The sequence below is a fragment of the Arachis hypogaea genome, chromosome 15, assembly GCF_003086295.3.
Source record: "Arachis hypogaea cultivar Tifrunner chromosome 15, arahy.Tifrunner.gnm2.J5K5, whole genome shotgun sequence".
NCBI lineage: Eukaryota > Viridiplantae > Streptophyta > Magnoliopsida > Fabales > Fabaceae > Arachis > Arachis hypogaea.
This window is the reverse complement of record NC_092050.1, coordinates 147,757,218-147,773,897: the sequence shown is the minus strand read 5'-3', so window position 1 is coordinate 147,773,897 and position 16,680 is coordinate 147,757,218. Positions and strand designations below refer to the sequence as shown.

Sequence of the window (16,680 nt, the reverse complement as noted above, 5' to 3'; positions counted from 1 at the left end):
AATTAGTTTTCTAGCATTATTTTTAATTTTTATGGCATATATTGAATTTATATATATTACCATAAGAAGGCAATTCTATTTGAGAAATACAATTAAGCATTGAATACCGACATATCTTCTAACTAAATGAGGTTCGTACCGTATGGGGATTAATTTCTTCTATACTACACTCAATTCTCATTGTGCCTAATAAATGACAATATTATAAATTTATGGGTTAACCACCAAAAACACCCCTGAATTATTTAAACGCTGACAAAAATACGCTCGAATTTTACTATTGACAAAAATGTTTTCAAATAATTTAAAAACACAACACCAATACCCAACAATAAATATATATTTTCAAAAAATATTTTAGAGATTGAATTTTGATGCAATTTTTTACAAGAATAATTATAAAAATAATATATTATTATACATAAAAATTGGTGATTTTTGTTAAGTATATAATTTTTTTATAATTCTTTTTTTTACAATCAATAATACTTTTAAAAAATTATAAAATAATATATACTTAACAAAAAATCACCAAATTTTAAGAATAATAATATCTCTTTTTTTAATTATGCTTGCAAAAAATTGCATCAAAATTCAATCTCTAATTTATATTTTGAGAAATACATATTTAATGTTAGTTTTTTTGCAAGATTATCTAATATTAAATATGTATTTCTCAAAAAATATATTAGAGAGTGAATTTTGATACAATTTTTTGCAAACATGATTAAGAAAATGATATATTAGTATCCTTAAAATTTGGTGATTTTTCGTTGTGTATATATTTTTTTTGTAATTTTTTTTGTTAACAACTAATAATACTTTTAAAAAATTACAAAAAAAAAATATATACTTAGAAAAAAATCATCAAATTTTAAGAATAATAATATCTCATTTTTTTAATTATTATTGTAAAAAATCACATCAAAATTTAATCTCTAAGACATTTTTTGAAAATATATATTTACCGTTGGGTATTATTATTATATTTTTAAATTATTTAAAGGTATTTTTGTCGATAGTAAAATTCGAGTGTATTTCTGTCAGCGTTTGAATAATTCAGAGGCATTTTTGGTGGTTAACCTAACTTTATTCTTTAGTTAGGAACATAAGTTTTCCATTTACTTATATAGATATGAAGTTTTATATATAATATATGCTTTTTGTGATAGTCCTTTTTAAGGTGCGTTTGGTATTTTTTTTCTTTTTTTTCAGTCGTTTGGTATCAATATGTTTAATGACAAAATACACAAAAATTTATTTCGGTATAAAATTGCATACAAAGATGGTGAACAAAGAAGGATGAAAAACTGAAATTTTCTATACTCCCATTGAAAGGACAGATTCGGACAGGAACATACAAGATTGGTTTATGATTTTTCTTTTCCTTAATTGTCCATGTAATAGGGTTATGTCTCTTCCATTCAATTTGGCCACTTCAGACTTCAATTAGACCTAAGCAATATGGTAGTTATATGAATAACAGGGTAATTCAGTTGAATAAATTGATTGAAGATCAAAATTATACAAATGTCTTAAATCTAAATTGGTTATACGAATAATCTCTGCATCCAAGCGATTAGCGCTTACAAGTCTTACAAGTCCTTTACCCTCAAACGCGCGTCTTGTGGCATGTGTGTTTCACGCGCCTGCTTAACAGACTTTTAAATAAATTAACGCGCGAATATATAACTTCCTTTTTTCAAAGGATTTCGTTTCCTTTTTCGAATTTCTTGCCTTCTTTGTTCGATCTCGTTCGTGCGTTTTTCTTTGCCTTTTCATTCCTTGTTTACGTGCGTTTCTCACTGGTTTCTCCTTCGTCATTTACGTACGTTTCTCTCTCTGTTTTCTTGCTTCATTTTTCTCGATTTTCATGGTTTCTGAAATCAAGATTTGAAATCGTTTTGAAGATAATGGATGATTCAACTTCAGATTGTCAGCTGAACCAGGGTGAAATGGATTTTGAATTTGAATCGAATGAAGTTCCTGAGGTGTGATTTAGTTTCAATTAATTATCGAATTTGAATTTGATGCAGTTAGTCCTTTATGATTGTCTTGCTGAATAATGCATGAACATTGATTGTGAAATTAATGCGTAAACATTGAATGTGAATTGAATCTAATGTACTAGTTTTGATTAATTTTGTGCATTTTATACCAGACGTTCGGGTGTAGATCAAAACTATTTGGGTGTATTTTAGAAAAGTTTGGGTGTATTTATAATTTATGGCTTTTTTATTATTTTAGTTGAGTTGTTGTCGTTGGGGTGTAGATAAGGAATATTTGGGTGTATTTTAGTTGAATTGTTATTTTTTTATGACGTGCAGAAACTGTATAGTATATCCTTGTTTTTAACATGGTACATTTTGCAGCCCCTCTGTGATGTTGATGACCAGTTTGTTTCCAAGGTTGGAATGACTTTTAACACCCTTGAAGATGCTGCAAAATTTTACAAGGACTATGCGAAGGCTGCAGGTTTTTCTACAAGAGTTCGGAGCACAAATAAGAAGGGAAACGAAATTAAGAATCAATTGATTACATGTAGCAGAGAGGGAAAATGGAAATCTAAAATATCTCCGACCGAGAAGACAAATCCCACAGCTGGTTTAAATTGTCCTGCAATAATTTATATACACACGTTGAAGGATGTTGGTGCTTGAATCATTTCGGAGGTCGTGTTGCATCATTCACATCCTTGCTGTCCAACTCAAGCAGAGTTGCTCAAACAGTACATGAAACTAAGCATGTCGTTCGTCGTACAATAGAGAATAATGAGAAAGCCGGTATCAGACCAAGCAAAACTTACCAACCATTCGTTGCGGCAGCCGGGACTCACCGCGAGTTAAATTTTATCGAAAAAGACGTGAGAAATTACATCACGAGAAAAGTGCAGAATGTTTCGGAACAAGAAGATGCAAAAGAATTCGGAAAATACTTGTTAAGAATGAAAGAGAAGAATCAGAATTTATTTTTTGAGCTCGAACTCGAGGACGATCAGTCGATTAAGCTTGCTTTTTGGGCCGATGCAAGGAGCAGAGCTGCCTTTGAGTATTTCGGAGATGTTATTTCATTCGACACCACCTACAATACAAACAAGGAACATGCTATTCTGGTTTATGATGCTGAATTAATGTTGTTTTATGAATCTGCTGCAGAGGTGTATATTGGAGGTTTTTGGGTGTATTTTGTTGATTTTAATTCTATTTTGTCGTAATCTATTTCAGGTATAATCTGGTTTGTGGTTCTTTTGTCGGGGTGAATCACCACGGTCAGTCAACGCTTCTTGGATGCGCTTTGATGAAAAACGAAGATATTGAATTATTCAAATGGTTATTTCAATGTTGGCTTCGTTGCATGGGAGGAAATGCTCCGAAAGGGATACTCACCGATCAATGCGCGTCAATGAAAAGGGCTATAGAGGCTTGTATGCCTACAACAATTCACCGTTGGTGTATTTGGCACATCACGAAGAAGATTCCAAGCAAATTAAACGGCTACAAGGGACATACAAAAATCGAACAAGAAATGAGCCAAGTTTTTTGGAACTCTCATAGAAAAGACTCATTTGATAGGAATTGGAATGATTTTCTGCTGAAGTATAGTCTTGTGGACAACAAGTGGCTTTCAGGTAATGATGTTTAAAATCTGTAGCAGAGGTGTAAATTGCATATTTTTGGGTGTAATATAGTCTGATTTGGGTGTATTATGCAGATCTTTATGAAGACTGTCATATATGGGTTCCAATTTATCTGGATTACCACTTTTGGGCCGGGATGAGAAGCACACAAAGGAGCGAGAGCATGTATTCATTTTTTTAACAAGTTCATTACCCGGAACAGCTCACTTATCTAATTTGTCAAACAATACGATAATTGCCTCAGAAGCAGGGGACAATCAGAGAGAGAATCTAATGCTGCAGATTTTCACACCGTCATACCGTCTGTAATAAAATCCTCCATAGAAGCTCAGTTTCAACATGTGTACACTCACCAAAAGTTTAGAGAAGTCCAAGCACAATTCAGAGGGAAGGCGAATTGCATCACAAGATTAACAAACTCCGCTCTAGGCTATTTAGTATACGAAGTTGGAGAACAAGTTTCCAGCTCAATATTCAACAAGTTTGTGGTTACTTACGACTCATTAGCAGCCCAAGTGAAATGCCAGTGCTTATTATTCAAGTCAAGAGGGATATTGTGCCGTCACGCCCTAAGTGTGTTAAGCTTTGAACGAGTAACCCAAGTGTCATCGAGATATATATTAGAACGATGGAGAAAGAAGGTAAAGAGGTGACACACACACATCAAGAGCAGCCACGACGAGCCATTGTTGGAGCCAAGAAGCAAGAGGTTTGACGAATTGGTATTTTGTTTGCAAAATATTTGTGAATTTGCATCAGAATCCGAGGAGATGACTGCCATTCTGCACCGTGCCTACGATAACGTCATGGTTGAGATGGAAGAACTGAAAGCCAAAAGAAAGGGGACATGTTCGTTATCTCACGAAGATGCCAACTTGGAATCCGTTAACGAGCTTCAAAGCTCTCCAAGGGTTCGAACAAGAGGTCCAAAAAATAGGCTAGGTTCAAAGTTGGACAAATTGCAAATGCCTCAAAGAAGAAGAAAACAAAAGCTCTAAACGAGGTAAAAGTCATGTTCTTTAAATAGGTGGTGATTGAGTTTAATTTTCTTGTTAATATTTTTGCTAATATGTGAGTTTATTATTTCCAGTTAAACCTTTTTGATGCTGCATCAGTGATGCAACCACATTCCAGCCAATATGACGGACATGTTATGAATTATCAGTTCAGGAAACTAGCAGCAGAGGATAGCTTTTTGGGTGTATAGTAACAAGATAAGGGTGTAATGCTCAGTTTTTTGGGTGTATTTCTGAATTTTCTTGTGTTTGACATTTTACATTTATATTTTTCAGATTCTGCTATTTAATGTTAGAAATTATCGTTCTGTTTAAGTTTTTATGGTTTAAGGGTTAGGGTTTAGGGTTAGGATTTAAGGTTTAGGGTTTTAAGGTTTTAGGGCTTATGGTTTAGGGTTTAGGGTTTAGAGTTTTAAGGTTTAGGTTTTAGGGTTTAGGGGTTAGGGTTTAGGGTTTTAGGTTTTAGGGTTTATTGTTTTAGGGTTTAGGGTTTTTAGGGTTTAGGGATCCAGCATCAGGGGGTAGAATTTTGGGTGTATAGTAAAATTATTTGGGTGCAAAATTCAATTTTTTGGGTGTAAAAATTAATCTATTAATATTTTTTGAGATGCTGCTATTTATGTTAGAAATTAGTATTTTCTTTAGTTAGGATTTAGGGTTTATGGATTAGGGTTTAGGGTTTTAGCGTTTAGGGTTTAGAGTTTTATGGTTTAGGGTTTTAGGGTTTAGGGTTTAGGCTTTAGTGTTTAGGCTTTATGATTTTAGGGTTTAAGGATTAGGGTTTTAGGGTTTTGGGATTTAGGGTTTATGGTTTAGGGTTTTAAGCTTTAGGGTTTAGAGTTTTAGGGTTCCAGCATCAGGGGATAAAATTTTGGGTGTATATTGAAATTATTTTGGTGTAAAATTCAACTTTTTGGGTGTCGAGTAGGTTTGGGGTTGTTTTCCTTCATTTTTTAGAACCTGTAATATAGAGCTTTTGAATACAACAGAGACAATTTAATTATGAAAAAAAAAATTATAATAACACTGGATTATATTCGCAAAATTTTACAACAAGTGTTCAAACTATTCCAGCAATACATAACACTTAGATTAATCACTGTCAATATCATAAGAATCTATCAGACAATATGGACTCAACAACAGTGAGGATGGCTTGGACAATCTTACTGCATCACTTCCCTTAATGGCTTCAGCTCTGTCTTGATTCATTTCATGGTATAGAATCCGGGAAGCAAATTCTACTCTAAAGTGGTCCACCTCCTCCTACAGTTTAAAAGAATATTTTTTTAATCAACTATGTTAATTTACTAAAGTAATAAAGAGTTATATAGTTTTAAACACAATTACCTGAGTCCAATTGTCCCACTCACACTTCTCCCTTTTAACGTTTTCAGGCTGAATTATTTCAAGCCATTTCATTACATAAATGGCACAATCATAACTGAAAAACAAAAAATAAATTAGCAAATTAATATAGGAAAGATTAATTTTCAGAGTGAAAGATTTATACCTTGTTTTTTGGCATGAGATGTTAATGTATGGTGATTCAATTTCATTATCCTTTTTCTTGAAAGGTGCCCCTAGCATATACCCTCATTCTTGAAATTACATATCTCTAAAAACAAAAAACAAAACAAAATATAAGAATAAATTTAATAAAGGAATACACCCAAAGGTGTAAACCCCGTTAAATTAGTAGATAATTAGTCAATAAATTAGTTTTTAATAAAGAGGATTAGAAATATGAATATTATATCAAATTAGGATAGAGCTCATCAAAACGAGAATTCTGACACCAATTTCGAAGAAAACGGTCCAAGATTGGACCGAATGGGCCGAACTGATTGAACCGAGCCCAAACCGGGTCGTCGGTCCAACCGGACCGACCTATTAAATGAACCCAAGCCTTTCTTCTCCCTCATTTCAGCAGCAACAAAGCCTTCAGTTTGCAGGGAGAAGAAAAACGAAAAAAAGGCTCCCGAACCCTTACAGTGGTTTTCGATCCCTGTAACTTCTCCGTCCGAGCTCCGATCGCCACACCGTTTGTGACCACGCATCCACCGCTTCAAACTCTACATTTTTACCGGAACAATTTCACTGGTAACTTGTTTAATCACTCTCAGCCTCCTCTTCCCCCAATATTCGAATTTTGAGTAGGAATGTTGAATTTCTTTGATTTCTGATGTTTTAGGATCCAATTAACTTGAGGAAAATAATCACTCTTGCTTATGTGAAGCTTGGGTAAGGTGAGGATATGATAATTCTATTTTAATTTCATTGAATTTGAGCTTTGAGTATTAAATTGGATATATATGTATTATAAATGTGTATTAGGTTGAAAATAAATAATTGGAGCTTAAAATTGTGAATATTGGGACTTGGAGAAAGCTGAGCTTAGAGTTTGTTGAATTTTGAGGGGTTGCCTTGTTTTTGAATAAATTGATTTGGTCGTTACGTGGAAATTGGCCAAGGTATGATTTAGGTTTCTTGCATTTAATATATAATGTTCTGTGAAAACTTAGGCTAGGTGACCATAGGATAAGTTGGAATGCAGGTGTATTTTAATGTTTAGTAATTTATTGTTGAATATACTTGGTTGGTGTTTGTGGATAATTAGTAATGGATTATGGATGGTGGTTGTTGGTATGTTGATTTGGAAAGAAACATGGTTGAATGTTGTTGTTGATGGATATATTTGGTTGGTGTTTGTTGGATAGTTAGTGATTGATTATGGATGGTAATTGTTATTATGTTAATTTGGAAAGAATCATGGTTGAATGTTGTTGCTAGGAATTATGTTGGAATTGATATGTTGAAAGTGAATGGAATGAAAATTATGGATGAAAATGAGGTTTAAAGATGAAGTGGTTATTGGGCTATTTTATTGTACAGTGATGTATATAGATGTACTTAGCTTTCTTTCCGCATAACTTATTCTTTTTTATCCTCTTAGAGGTTTATGGAGAGGCAAGATTGTGTTTATGTACATTTGGGTTTTGGATATGAATGTATATATGTGTAAATATTCTCCGGCCAGTCTTGACTTCGCAGGCTGAGTTAGGAGCTCGTCAGTTTGTATCTTTGACTCTCTGTTCCTGTTTTGGATTACTTTACACTTAATAGCTATAGTTTTCTTAGCACGCAAGTTAACCCGTTTCTTGAGCGTTGCGCTTTTATTTCGCGATTTTTGTTTCCTCTATTCTTCAAGGCTCCTAGCATATTATAATTCTTCTGCTATTATATGTACACATTTTATTTTAGAGGTCGTAATGCCACACCACCTTTGTTTTATGACTTAAGCGTAAAGCTCAGTGTGGTAAGGTGTTACATTATGGTATCAGAGCAGTTCGTTCCTATAGAGCCTAAAAGATGGACTGATTGTGCTTCTGTGCATTCTCTGTATATGTTTTACGTGCTATTAGGATATGCTAAGGGCTTGTGTCTTGGACCAGCCGGTGAGCTGGGATCAGTATATGCCATTAGTAGAGTTTGCTTATAATAATAGCTACCATGCAAGCATCGGAATGGCTCCATATGAGGCTCTGTATGGCAAGAAATGTCAATCTCTGCTATGTTGGTATAAGACTGGAGAAAGAAGTTTATTAGGGCCTGAGATGATAGCTAAAACTACTGAGCAGATAAAGAAGATTTGTAGCCGAATGCTTATAGCCCAGAGCCGTCAGAAGAGCTATGTGATGAGCGGATAATTTATACGCTTTTTGGCATTATTTTTAGTATGTTTTTAGTATATTTTAATTAGTTTTTATTATATTTTTATTAGTTTTTATTTAAAAATTACTTTTCTGAACTTTACTATGAGTTTGTGTGTTTTTCTATGATTTCAGGTATTTTCTGGCTGAAATTGAGGAACCTGAGCAAAAATCTGATTCAGAGGCTAAAAAAGGACTGCAGATGCTGTTGGATTCTGACCTCCCTGCACTTGAAGTGGATTTTATGGAGTTACAGAAACTCAATTGACACGCTCTCAATTGCGTTGGAAAGTAGACATCCTGGGCTTTCCAGCAATATATAATAGTCCATACTTTGCCCGAGATTTGATGGTCCAAACAGGCATTCCAAGTCAGCTCAAGAATTCTGGCGTTTAACGCCCAAACTAGCACAAAAGCTGGCGTTTAACTCCAAGAAAAGTCTCTACACATGGAAGCTTCAATTCTCAGGCCAAGCACATACCAAGTGGGCCTGGAAGAAGATTTCTGCATTAATTACTGATTTCTGTAAATCCTAGGCTACTAGTTCTCTATAAATAGGACCTTTTGCTATTGTATTTTCATCTTTGGGTCTTTGAGAAGTCTTATGCTATCTTAGACACGTTTGGAGGCTGGCCATTCGGCCATGTCTAGACCTTGTTCTTATATATTTTCAACGGTGGAGTTTCTACACACCATAGATTAAGGTGTGGAGCTCTGCTGTTCTTCATGAATTAATACAAAGTACTGCTGTTTTTCTATTCAATTCACGCCTACTTCTTCTCTAAGATATTCATTCGTTCTTCAACTTGATGAATGTGATAATCCATGACACTCATCATCATTCTCATCTATGAATATGTGCCTGACAACCACCTCTGTTCTACTAGCAATGGCTTGAATGCGTATCTCTTGGGTTTCTAATCTAAGATTGGAACCTTCGTGGTATAGGCTAGAATTATTGGCGGCCATTCCTGAGATCCAGAATGTCTAAACCTTGTCTGTGGTATTCTGAGTAGGATATGGGAATGGATGACTGTGACGAACTTCAAACTCACGATTGTGGGGCGTGTGACAGATGCAAAAGTATCAATGGATCCTATTCCGACATGATCGAGAACCGACAGATGATTAGCTGTGTGGTGACAGCGCATTTGGAACGTTTTCACTGAGAGGACGGGAAGTAGCCATTGACAACGGTGATGCCCAACATAAAGCTTGCCATGGAAAGGAGTATGAATGATTGGAAGAAGGCAATAGGAAAGCAGAGGTTCAAGAGGAACAAAGCATCTTCATACGCTTATCTAAAATTCCAACCGAAGAATTACATAAGTATCTCTATCTTTATTTTATGTTTTATTTATCTTTTAATTATCAATTCTCCATCACCATCTGAATTAGCCTGACTGAGATTTACAAGGTGACCATAGCTTGCTTCAAGCCGACAGTCTCTGTGGGATCGACCCTTACTCACGTAAGGTATTAATTGGACGACCCAGTGCACTTACTGGTTAGTTGTGCGGAATTGTGACAAAGTGTGATTCATGTTTAAGAGCTCCAAGTCCTTTGGTGCCATTGTTGATGATCACAATTTTGTGCACCAAGTTTTTGGCGCCGTTGCCGGGGATTGTTCGAGTTTGGACAACTGACGGTTCATCTTGTTGCTTAGATTAGGTACTTTTCCTTTTTATTTTTCGAAATTTTTCTTTTTTCAAAAATACAAAAAGATTTTCTATTTTGTTCTTCAGAGTTTTTAAGAATGAATTCTAGAGTTTCATGATGATTTGTTGAAGTCTGGCTGGTTGAGAAGCCATGTCTAATCTTTTGGACCGAGGTTTCAACTTATCATCACAAGATCTTGTTGATTTCTATCAATTTTGCTGTTGAAAGCAATGATCTGCTAAAGCTTGGCTGGCCATTGGCCATGTCTAGTGTTTTGGACCGGAGCTTTCATTGAAAGCTTGGCTGGCTAGTAAGCCATGTCTAATTCCTGGACCGGAGTCTTAGACTAGCATTGCAATGATTCCTGGAACTCTTATTAAAAATTTTGAACCCCTTTATTTTCTTTTCCACTCAATTTTCGAAAAAATTACAAAAAAATTTATAAAATCATAAAAAAAAATTATTTTATGTTTCTTGTTTGAGTCTAGTATCTAATTTTAAGTTTGGTGTCAATTGAATACCTATAATTTTTGAAAATTACATGCATTATGTTCTTCATTAATCTTCAAGTTGTTCTTGATGATTTCATTGCTCTGATCTTTAAATTCTCTTGTTTTGTGTGTTTTGTTGTTTCTCATATGCATTCTCAATTTGTTAGTGTCTCTAGTATGAAAATTTCTAAGTTTGGTGTCTTGCATGCATTGTTTACTTGATCTTAGTTGCATTTTTATTGTTTTTCATCATAAAAAGTTCAAAAAAATTCTTAAAACTATGTCTTTTGAAGTCAATAATACAGAGAATTGAAGATTCAGAACATTCAGCAGAGGAATCAAACAGAAAAAGCTGAGCGTTCAAAACGCCCAGTGAAGAAGGCAAACTGGCGTTTAAACGCCAGCCAGGGTACCTGGCTGGGCGTTTAACGCCTAAAAAGGTAAAGTTTTGGGCGTTAAACGCCAGGATGACACTAGAGGGAAGATTTTGTTTTCAATTCAATTTTTTTTCAAATCTTCATAATTTTTCAAAATCAAATCTTTTTCAAATCATATCTTTTCAATCATATCTTTTCAAAATCAATTTCTTTCCATTTTTTTATTTATTACTATTTTCGAAAATCCTTGCTAAAATTAATGATTTACTTCAAAATTTTCAAGTTGTTACTTGCCTATTAAGAAAGGATCAAATTTAAATTTTAAGAATCATATCTTTTAATTTCTTGTTAGTCAAGTAATCAACTTTAATTTTAAAACTTTCTCTTTTTTTATTTGATTTTCAATCATATATTCTCAATCATATCTTTTCAATCAGATCTTTTTCAAAATTAACTTTCAATCATATCTTTTTAATTTCTAATTCCAAAATCTTTTTCAAAAATCACTTTATTTCTTTCCCAATCTTAGTTTTCGAAAATCATCAATCAAATTTTCAAAAATTTCTTTTAATTATTTCAAAATCTTTTAATTAATTTTCGAAAATTCTTCCCCTCTTCTCACATCCTTCTATTTAAGGGACTAACACTCCTCCTCAAGGTACAATTCGGACTCTATCCCTCTTAATAAGTTCGAATTCTCCTCTCTCTACCTCCTCCTTCTATTCTTCTTTTCCTCTGACACCTCAAGGAATCTCTATACTGTGACATAGAGGATTTTCTACTCTCTTGTTCTCTTCTCTTTCATATGAGCAGGAGCAAAGATAAAGGCATACTTGTTCAAGCTTATCCTGAACCTGAAAGGACCTTGAAGAGAAAGCTAAGAGAAGCTAAAGCACAATTCTCTTTAGAAGGCCCAACAGAGCTTTTCAAAGAAGAAGAAGCCATGGCAGCCGAAAACAACAATGCCAACGATGCAAGGAAGGTGCTTGGTGACTTTACTGCACCCACTCCCGACTTCTATGGGAGAAGCATCTCAATCCCTGCCATTGGAGCAAACAACTTTGAGCTTAAGCCTCAATTAGTTTCTCTAATGCAACAGAATTGCAAGTTTCATGGACTTCCATTGGAAGATCCTCATCAGTTCTTAACTGAATTCTTGCAAATCTATGACATTGTCAAGACCAATGGGGTTGACCCTAAAGTCTATAGACTTATGCTTTTTCCTTTTCCTGTAAGAGACAGAGCTAGGACATGGTTGGATTCACAACCTAAAGAAAGCATGAACTCTTGGGAAAAGCTAGTCAATGCCTTCTTGGCAAAGTTCTTTCCACCTCAAAAATTGAGCAAGCTTAGAGTGGAAGTCCAAACCTTCAGACAGAAGGAAGGTGAATCCCTCTATGAAACTTGGGAAAGATACAAGCAATTGATCAGAAGATGTCCTTCTGACATGCTTTCTGAATGGAGCATCATAGGAATTTTCTATGATGGTCTGTCTGAACTATCCAAGATGTCATTGGATAGCTCTGCTGGAGGATCTCTTCATCTGAAGAAGATGCCTGCAGAAGCTCAGGAACTCATTGAAATGGTTGCAAATAACCAATTCATGTACACTTCTGAAAGAAATCCTGTGAATAATGGGACAACGCAGAAGAAATGAGTTCTTGAGATTGATACTCTAAATGCCATATTGGCTCAGAATAAAATATTGACCCAACAAGTCAATATGATTTCTCAGAGTCTGTCTGGAATGCAAGCAGCAACAAGCAGTACTAAGGAAGCTTCCTCTGAAGAAGAAGCTTATGATCCTAAGAACCCAGCAATGGAAGAGGTGAATTACATGGGAGAACCCTATGGAAACACCTATAATCCTTCATGGAAAAATCATCCAAACCTCTCATGAAAGGATCAACAGAGACCTCAACAAGGTTTCAACAACAATAATGGTGGAAGAAACAGGTTTAGCAATAGCAAGCCTTTTCCATCATCTTCTCAGCCACAGACAGAGAATTCTAAGCAAAGCCATTCTGACTTAGCAACCATTGTCTCTGATCTAATCAAAACCACTCAAAGTTTCATGACTGAAACAAGGTCCTCCATTAGAAATTTGGAGGCACAAGTGGGTCAACTAAGTAAGAAAATTACTGAACTCCCTCCTAGTACTCTCCCAAGCAACACAGAAGAGAATCTAAAAAGAGAGTGCAAGGCCATAACCACAACCCACACGGCCGAACCTGGAGAGGAGGAAGAGGCAATGATCTCCACTGAGGAAGACCTCAATGGACGTCCACTGGCCTCCCTGGAGTTCCCTAATGAGGAACCATGGGAATCTGAGGCTCACACTGAGACCATAGATATTTCATTAAATTTACTTTTGCCATTCATGAGCTCTGATGAGTATTCTTCCTCTGAAGAGGATGAAGATGTCACTGAAGAGCAAGTTGCTAAGTGATGAAAAAACCTTTGCGTGGTCTAGAAATTTACGGATAAATCCTCGTTGCAAGTATAGCTTCTAAACCAACAAAAGTCCTTTCATACAAACGTATTGGGTGTCACAAGTAAGAAATCCCTTTAAAAATTGTTAACCGAGTATTCAAACCTCGGGTCGTCTTCTCAAGGAACTGCGAGGAAGTATGTTCTTATTATTGGCTATAAAGGTTGTAATCGGGGTTTAGAAGATGAGAAGCAAGTAATTTGAATGACAAGTAAAGTAAATGGCAATTAAAATAAATAAATACTGTAAAGAAAACTTTTGGCAAGGTAAGAGAAGTTGGAGGTCCAACGTAGTTATCTCTCTCAACTATAATGAAAGTTGAATCTAAACTCCACTTGGTCAACCTTCACTAGGGCAAAGGAAAGTCAAGGGACTAGTTAAATTGACCTTTGAATCCTATCTATTTCCTAAGAAAAGGTTGGGATTACTTAAGTTCAGCTCAATTAGCAAGATAACGATTATCAATTATGTTGAGTTTAATAACTGTTGAGTTACTGAATTCTTAACCAGGACCAAAAAGGGAAAAAGTAAAATTGCTGGAATAATAAAAATGTCCTTAGATGGGAAGCAATGGTAACTTAAATCAAAGAGAACAATCATAAACTAAAAATACCTCAATTATCATTAATTCAAATAACAGTCTGTAACATGGAAGAATTCATAGATTCAATTATAAAGGTAAATAGCCAACTCAGATACTGAAATAAATAAATAAAGTGAAAGGGAAGTTTAAAACAAAGAAATATAAAACCTAGATTGAGAGTCACTCTTAAAGCGAGAAGAAATCCTAAATCCTAAGAGAGAGAGGAGAAGATCTACCTCTCAACTAAATCTAAATCATTGAAAAATAAAATATGCAAGCTCTCCTCTGAATGGGTGCATTCCCACACTTTATAACCTCTGGTCTATGCTGTCTGTACTTGGATCTGGGCCAAAAAGGGCTTCAGAAATCGCTGGGGGCGTATTCTGTAAATTCTGATACGTGGCCTCTGTCACGCGTCCGCGTGGGTCACGCGGTCGCGTCATTCGGAGCTTTTCCTTGCCACGCGGTCGCGTCAGTCACGCGTCCGCGTCGTATGCGTTCTGCTTATGTCGCGCGGTCGCGTCAGTCATGCGGCCGCGTCGCTGCATCTTCGCTTCTGGCACGCGATCGCGTCGTCCATGCGATCGCGTGAATACCAGTTTCCTTCAAAGCTCCGTTTTGCCTTCTCTTTCCATTTTTGTATGTTTCCTTTTCCATCCTTTAAGTCATTCTGCCTTAGAAAATCTGAAACTACTCAACACACTAATCACGGCATTGAATGGAAATAAAGGTAATTAAAATAATTAATTTTTAAAGCTTAGGAAACATGTTTTTCACAATATGACATAATAAGGAAGGAAAAGTAAAACCATGCAGTTAATATGAATAAGTAGGTGGAGGATTGAATAAATCACTCAAATTAAGCACAAAAGAATTCATGAAATATGGGTTTATCACTAAGTACATTGGAGCAATCATGAAGCTAAATGCCAAGTTGTTTGGTAATGAGACTTGGGAGGATGAACCTCCATTGCTCATCAAAGAACTGGATGACTTGACTAGGCAGAGATTACCTCTGAAGAGACAAGATCCTGGAAAGTTCTCAATACCTTGTACCATAGGCACCATGACCTTTGAGAAGGCTCTATGTGACCTAGGGTCAAGCATAAACCTCATGCCTCTCTCTGTAATGGAGAAGCTAGGGATCATTGAGGTACAAGCTGCAAAAATCTCACTGGAGATGACAGACAATTCAAAGAAACAGGCTTATGGACTTGTAGAGGATGTCTTGGTAAAGGTTGAAGGCCACTACATCCCTGCTGACTTCATAATCCTAGAGACTGGGAAGTGTATGGATGAATCCATCATCCTTGGCAGACCCTTCCTAGCCACAGCAAAAGGTGTGATTGATGTTGACAGAGGAGAATTGATCCTTCAAGTGAATGAAGACTCTCTTATGTTTAAAGCTCAAGGATATCCCTCTGTCACCATGGAGAGGAAGCATGAAGAGCTTCTCTCAATACAGAGTCAAACAGAGCCCCCACAGTCAAACTCTAAGTTTGGTGTTGGGAGGCCACAACCAAACTTTAAGTTTGGTGTTGAACCCCCACATTCAAACTCTACGTTTGGTGTTGGAAGGTTCCAACATTGCTCTGAACATCTGTGAGGCTCTATGAGAGCCACTGTCAAGCTATTGATATTAAAGAAGTGCTTGTTGGGAGGCAACCCAATTTTTAGTTATCTATGTTAAATTTCTATTTTCTTTTGTTATTTTATGTTTTCTGTAGGTTGATGATCATGTGAAGTCACAAAAACAATTAAAAAAACAAAAACAGAAGGAAAAACAGAATGAAAAATAGAACACCCTGGAGGAGAAACTTACTGGCGTTTAAACGCCAGTAAGGGTAGCAGAATGGGCGTTAAACGCCCAGTCTGGTACCATTCTGGGCGTTTAACGCCAGAAATGGGCACCAGAATGGCGTTTAATGCTAGGAATGGGCAAGAAGCTGGCGTTAAACGCCAGAAAAGGGCAGCAGCCTGGCGTTTAACGCCAGGATTGGCAGCAAGGGGCGTTTTGCATGCCACTTGGTACAGGGATGAGATATCCTTGATACCTCAGGATCTGTGGACCCTACAAGATCCCCACCTACCTCACCATTCAAATTCAAACCGCTTTTCCACCTAAACCCACCCTATATGGCCGAACCATACCCCCCCTCTCCACTCCTATATAAACCCATCTTCACTCCTTCATTTTCACAAAACCTAAACACTGCTTCTCCCCCTTGGCCGAAACACAAATCCTCCTCCATCTCCTCTATTTCTTCTTCTTCTACTCTCTTCTTTCTTCTTTTGCTCGAGGACGAGCAACCTTCTAAGTTTGATGTGGTAAAAGCTAAAGCTTTTTGTTTTTTCCATAACCATTAATGGCACCAAAGGCCGGAGAAACCTCTAGAAAGAGGAAAGGAAAAGCAAAAGCTTCCACCTCCGAGTCATGGGAGATGGAGAGATTACTCTCAAAGGTGCATCAAGACCACTTCTATGAAGTTGTGGCCAAGAAGAAGGTGATCCCCGAGGTCCCTTTTAAGCTCAAAAAGGGCGAATATCCAGAGATCCGACATGAGATCCGAAGAAGAGGTTGGGAAGTTCTCACCAACCCCATTCAACAAGTCGGAATCTTAATGGTTCAAGAGTTCTATGCCAATGCATGGGTCACCAAGAACCATGATCAAAGTGTGAACCCGGACCCTAAGAATTGGCTTATAATGGTCCG

General features: G+C 36.2%; 1 non-coding gene across 1 annotated transcript; it reads right to left on the bottom strand.

Annotated features, from left to right (window-relative positions):
• Positions 1–12,238: 12,238 nt before the first annotated feature.
• Positions 12,239–12,346, bottom strand: LOC112753495 (small nucleolar RNA R71). The gene has a single exon (XR_003177880.1). It is a non-coding gene; the product is annotated as a small nucleolar RNA R71 (small nucleolar RNA).
• Positions 12,347–16,680: the final 4,334 nt, after the last annotated feature.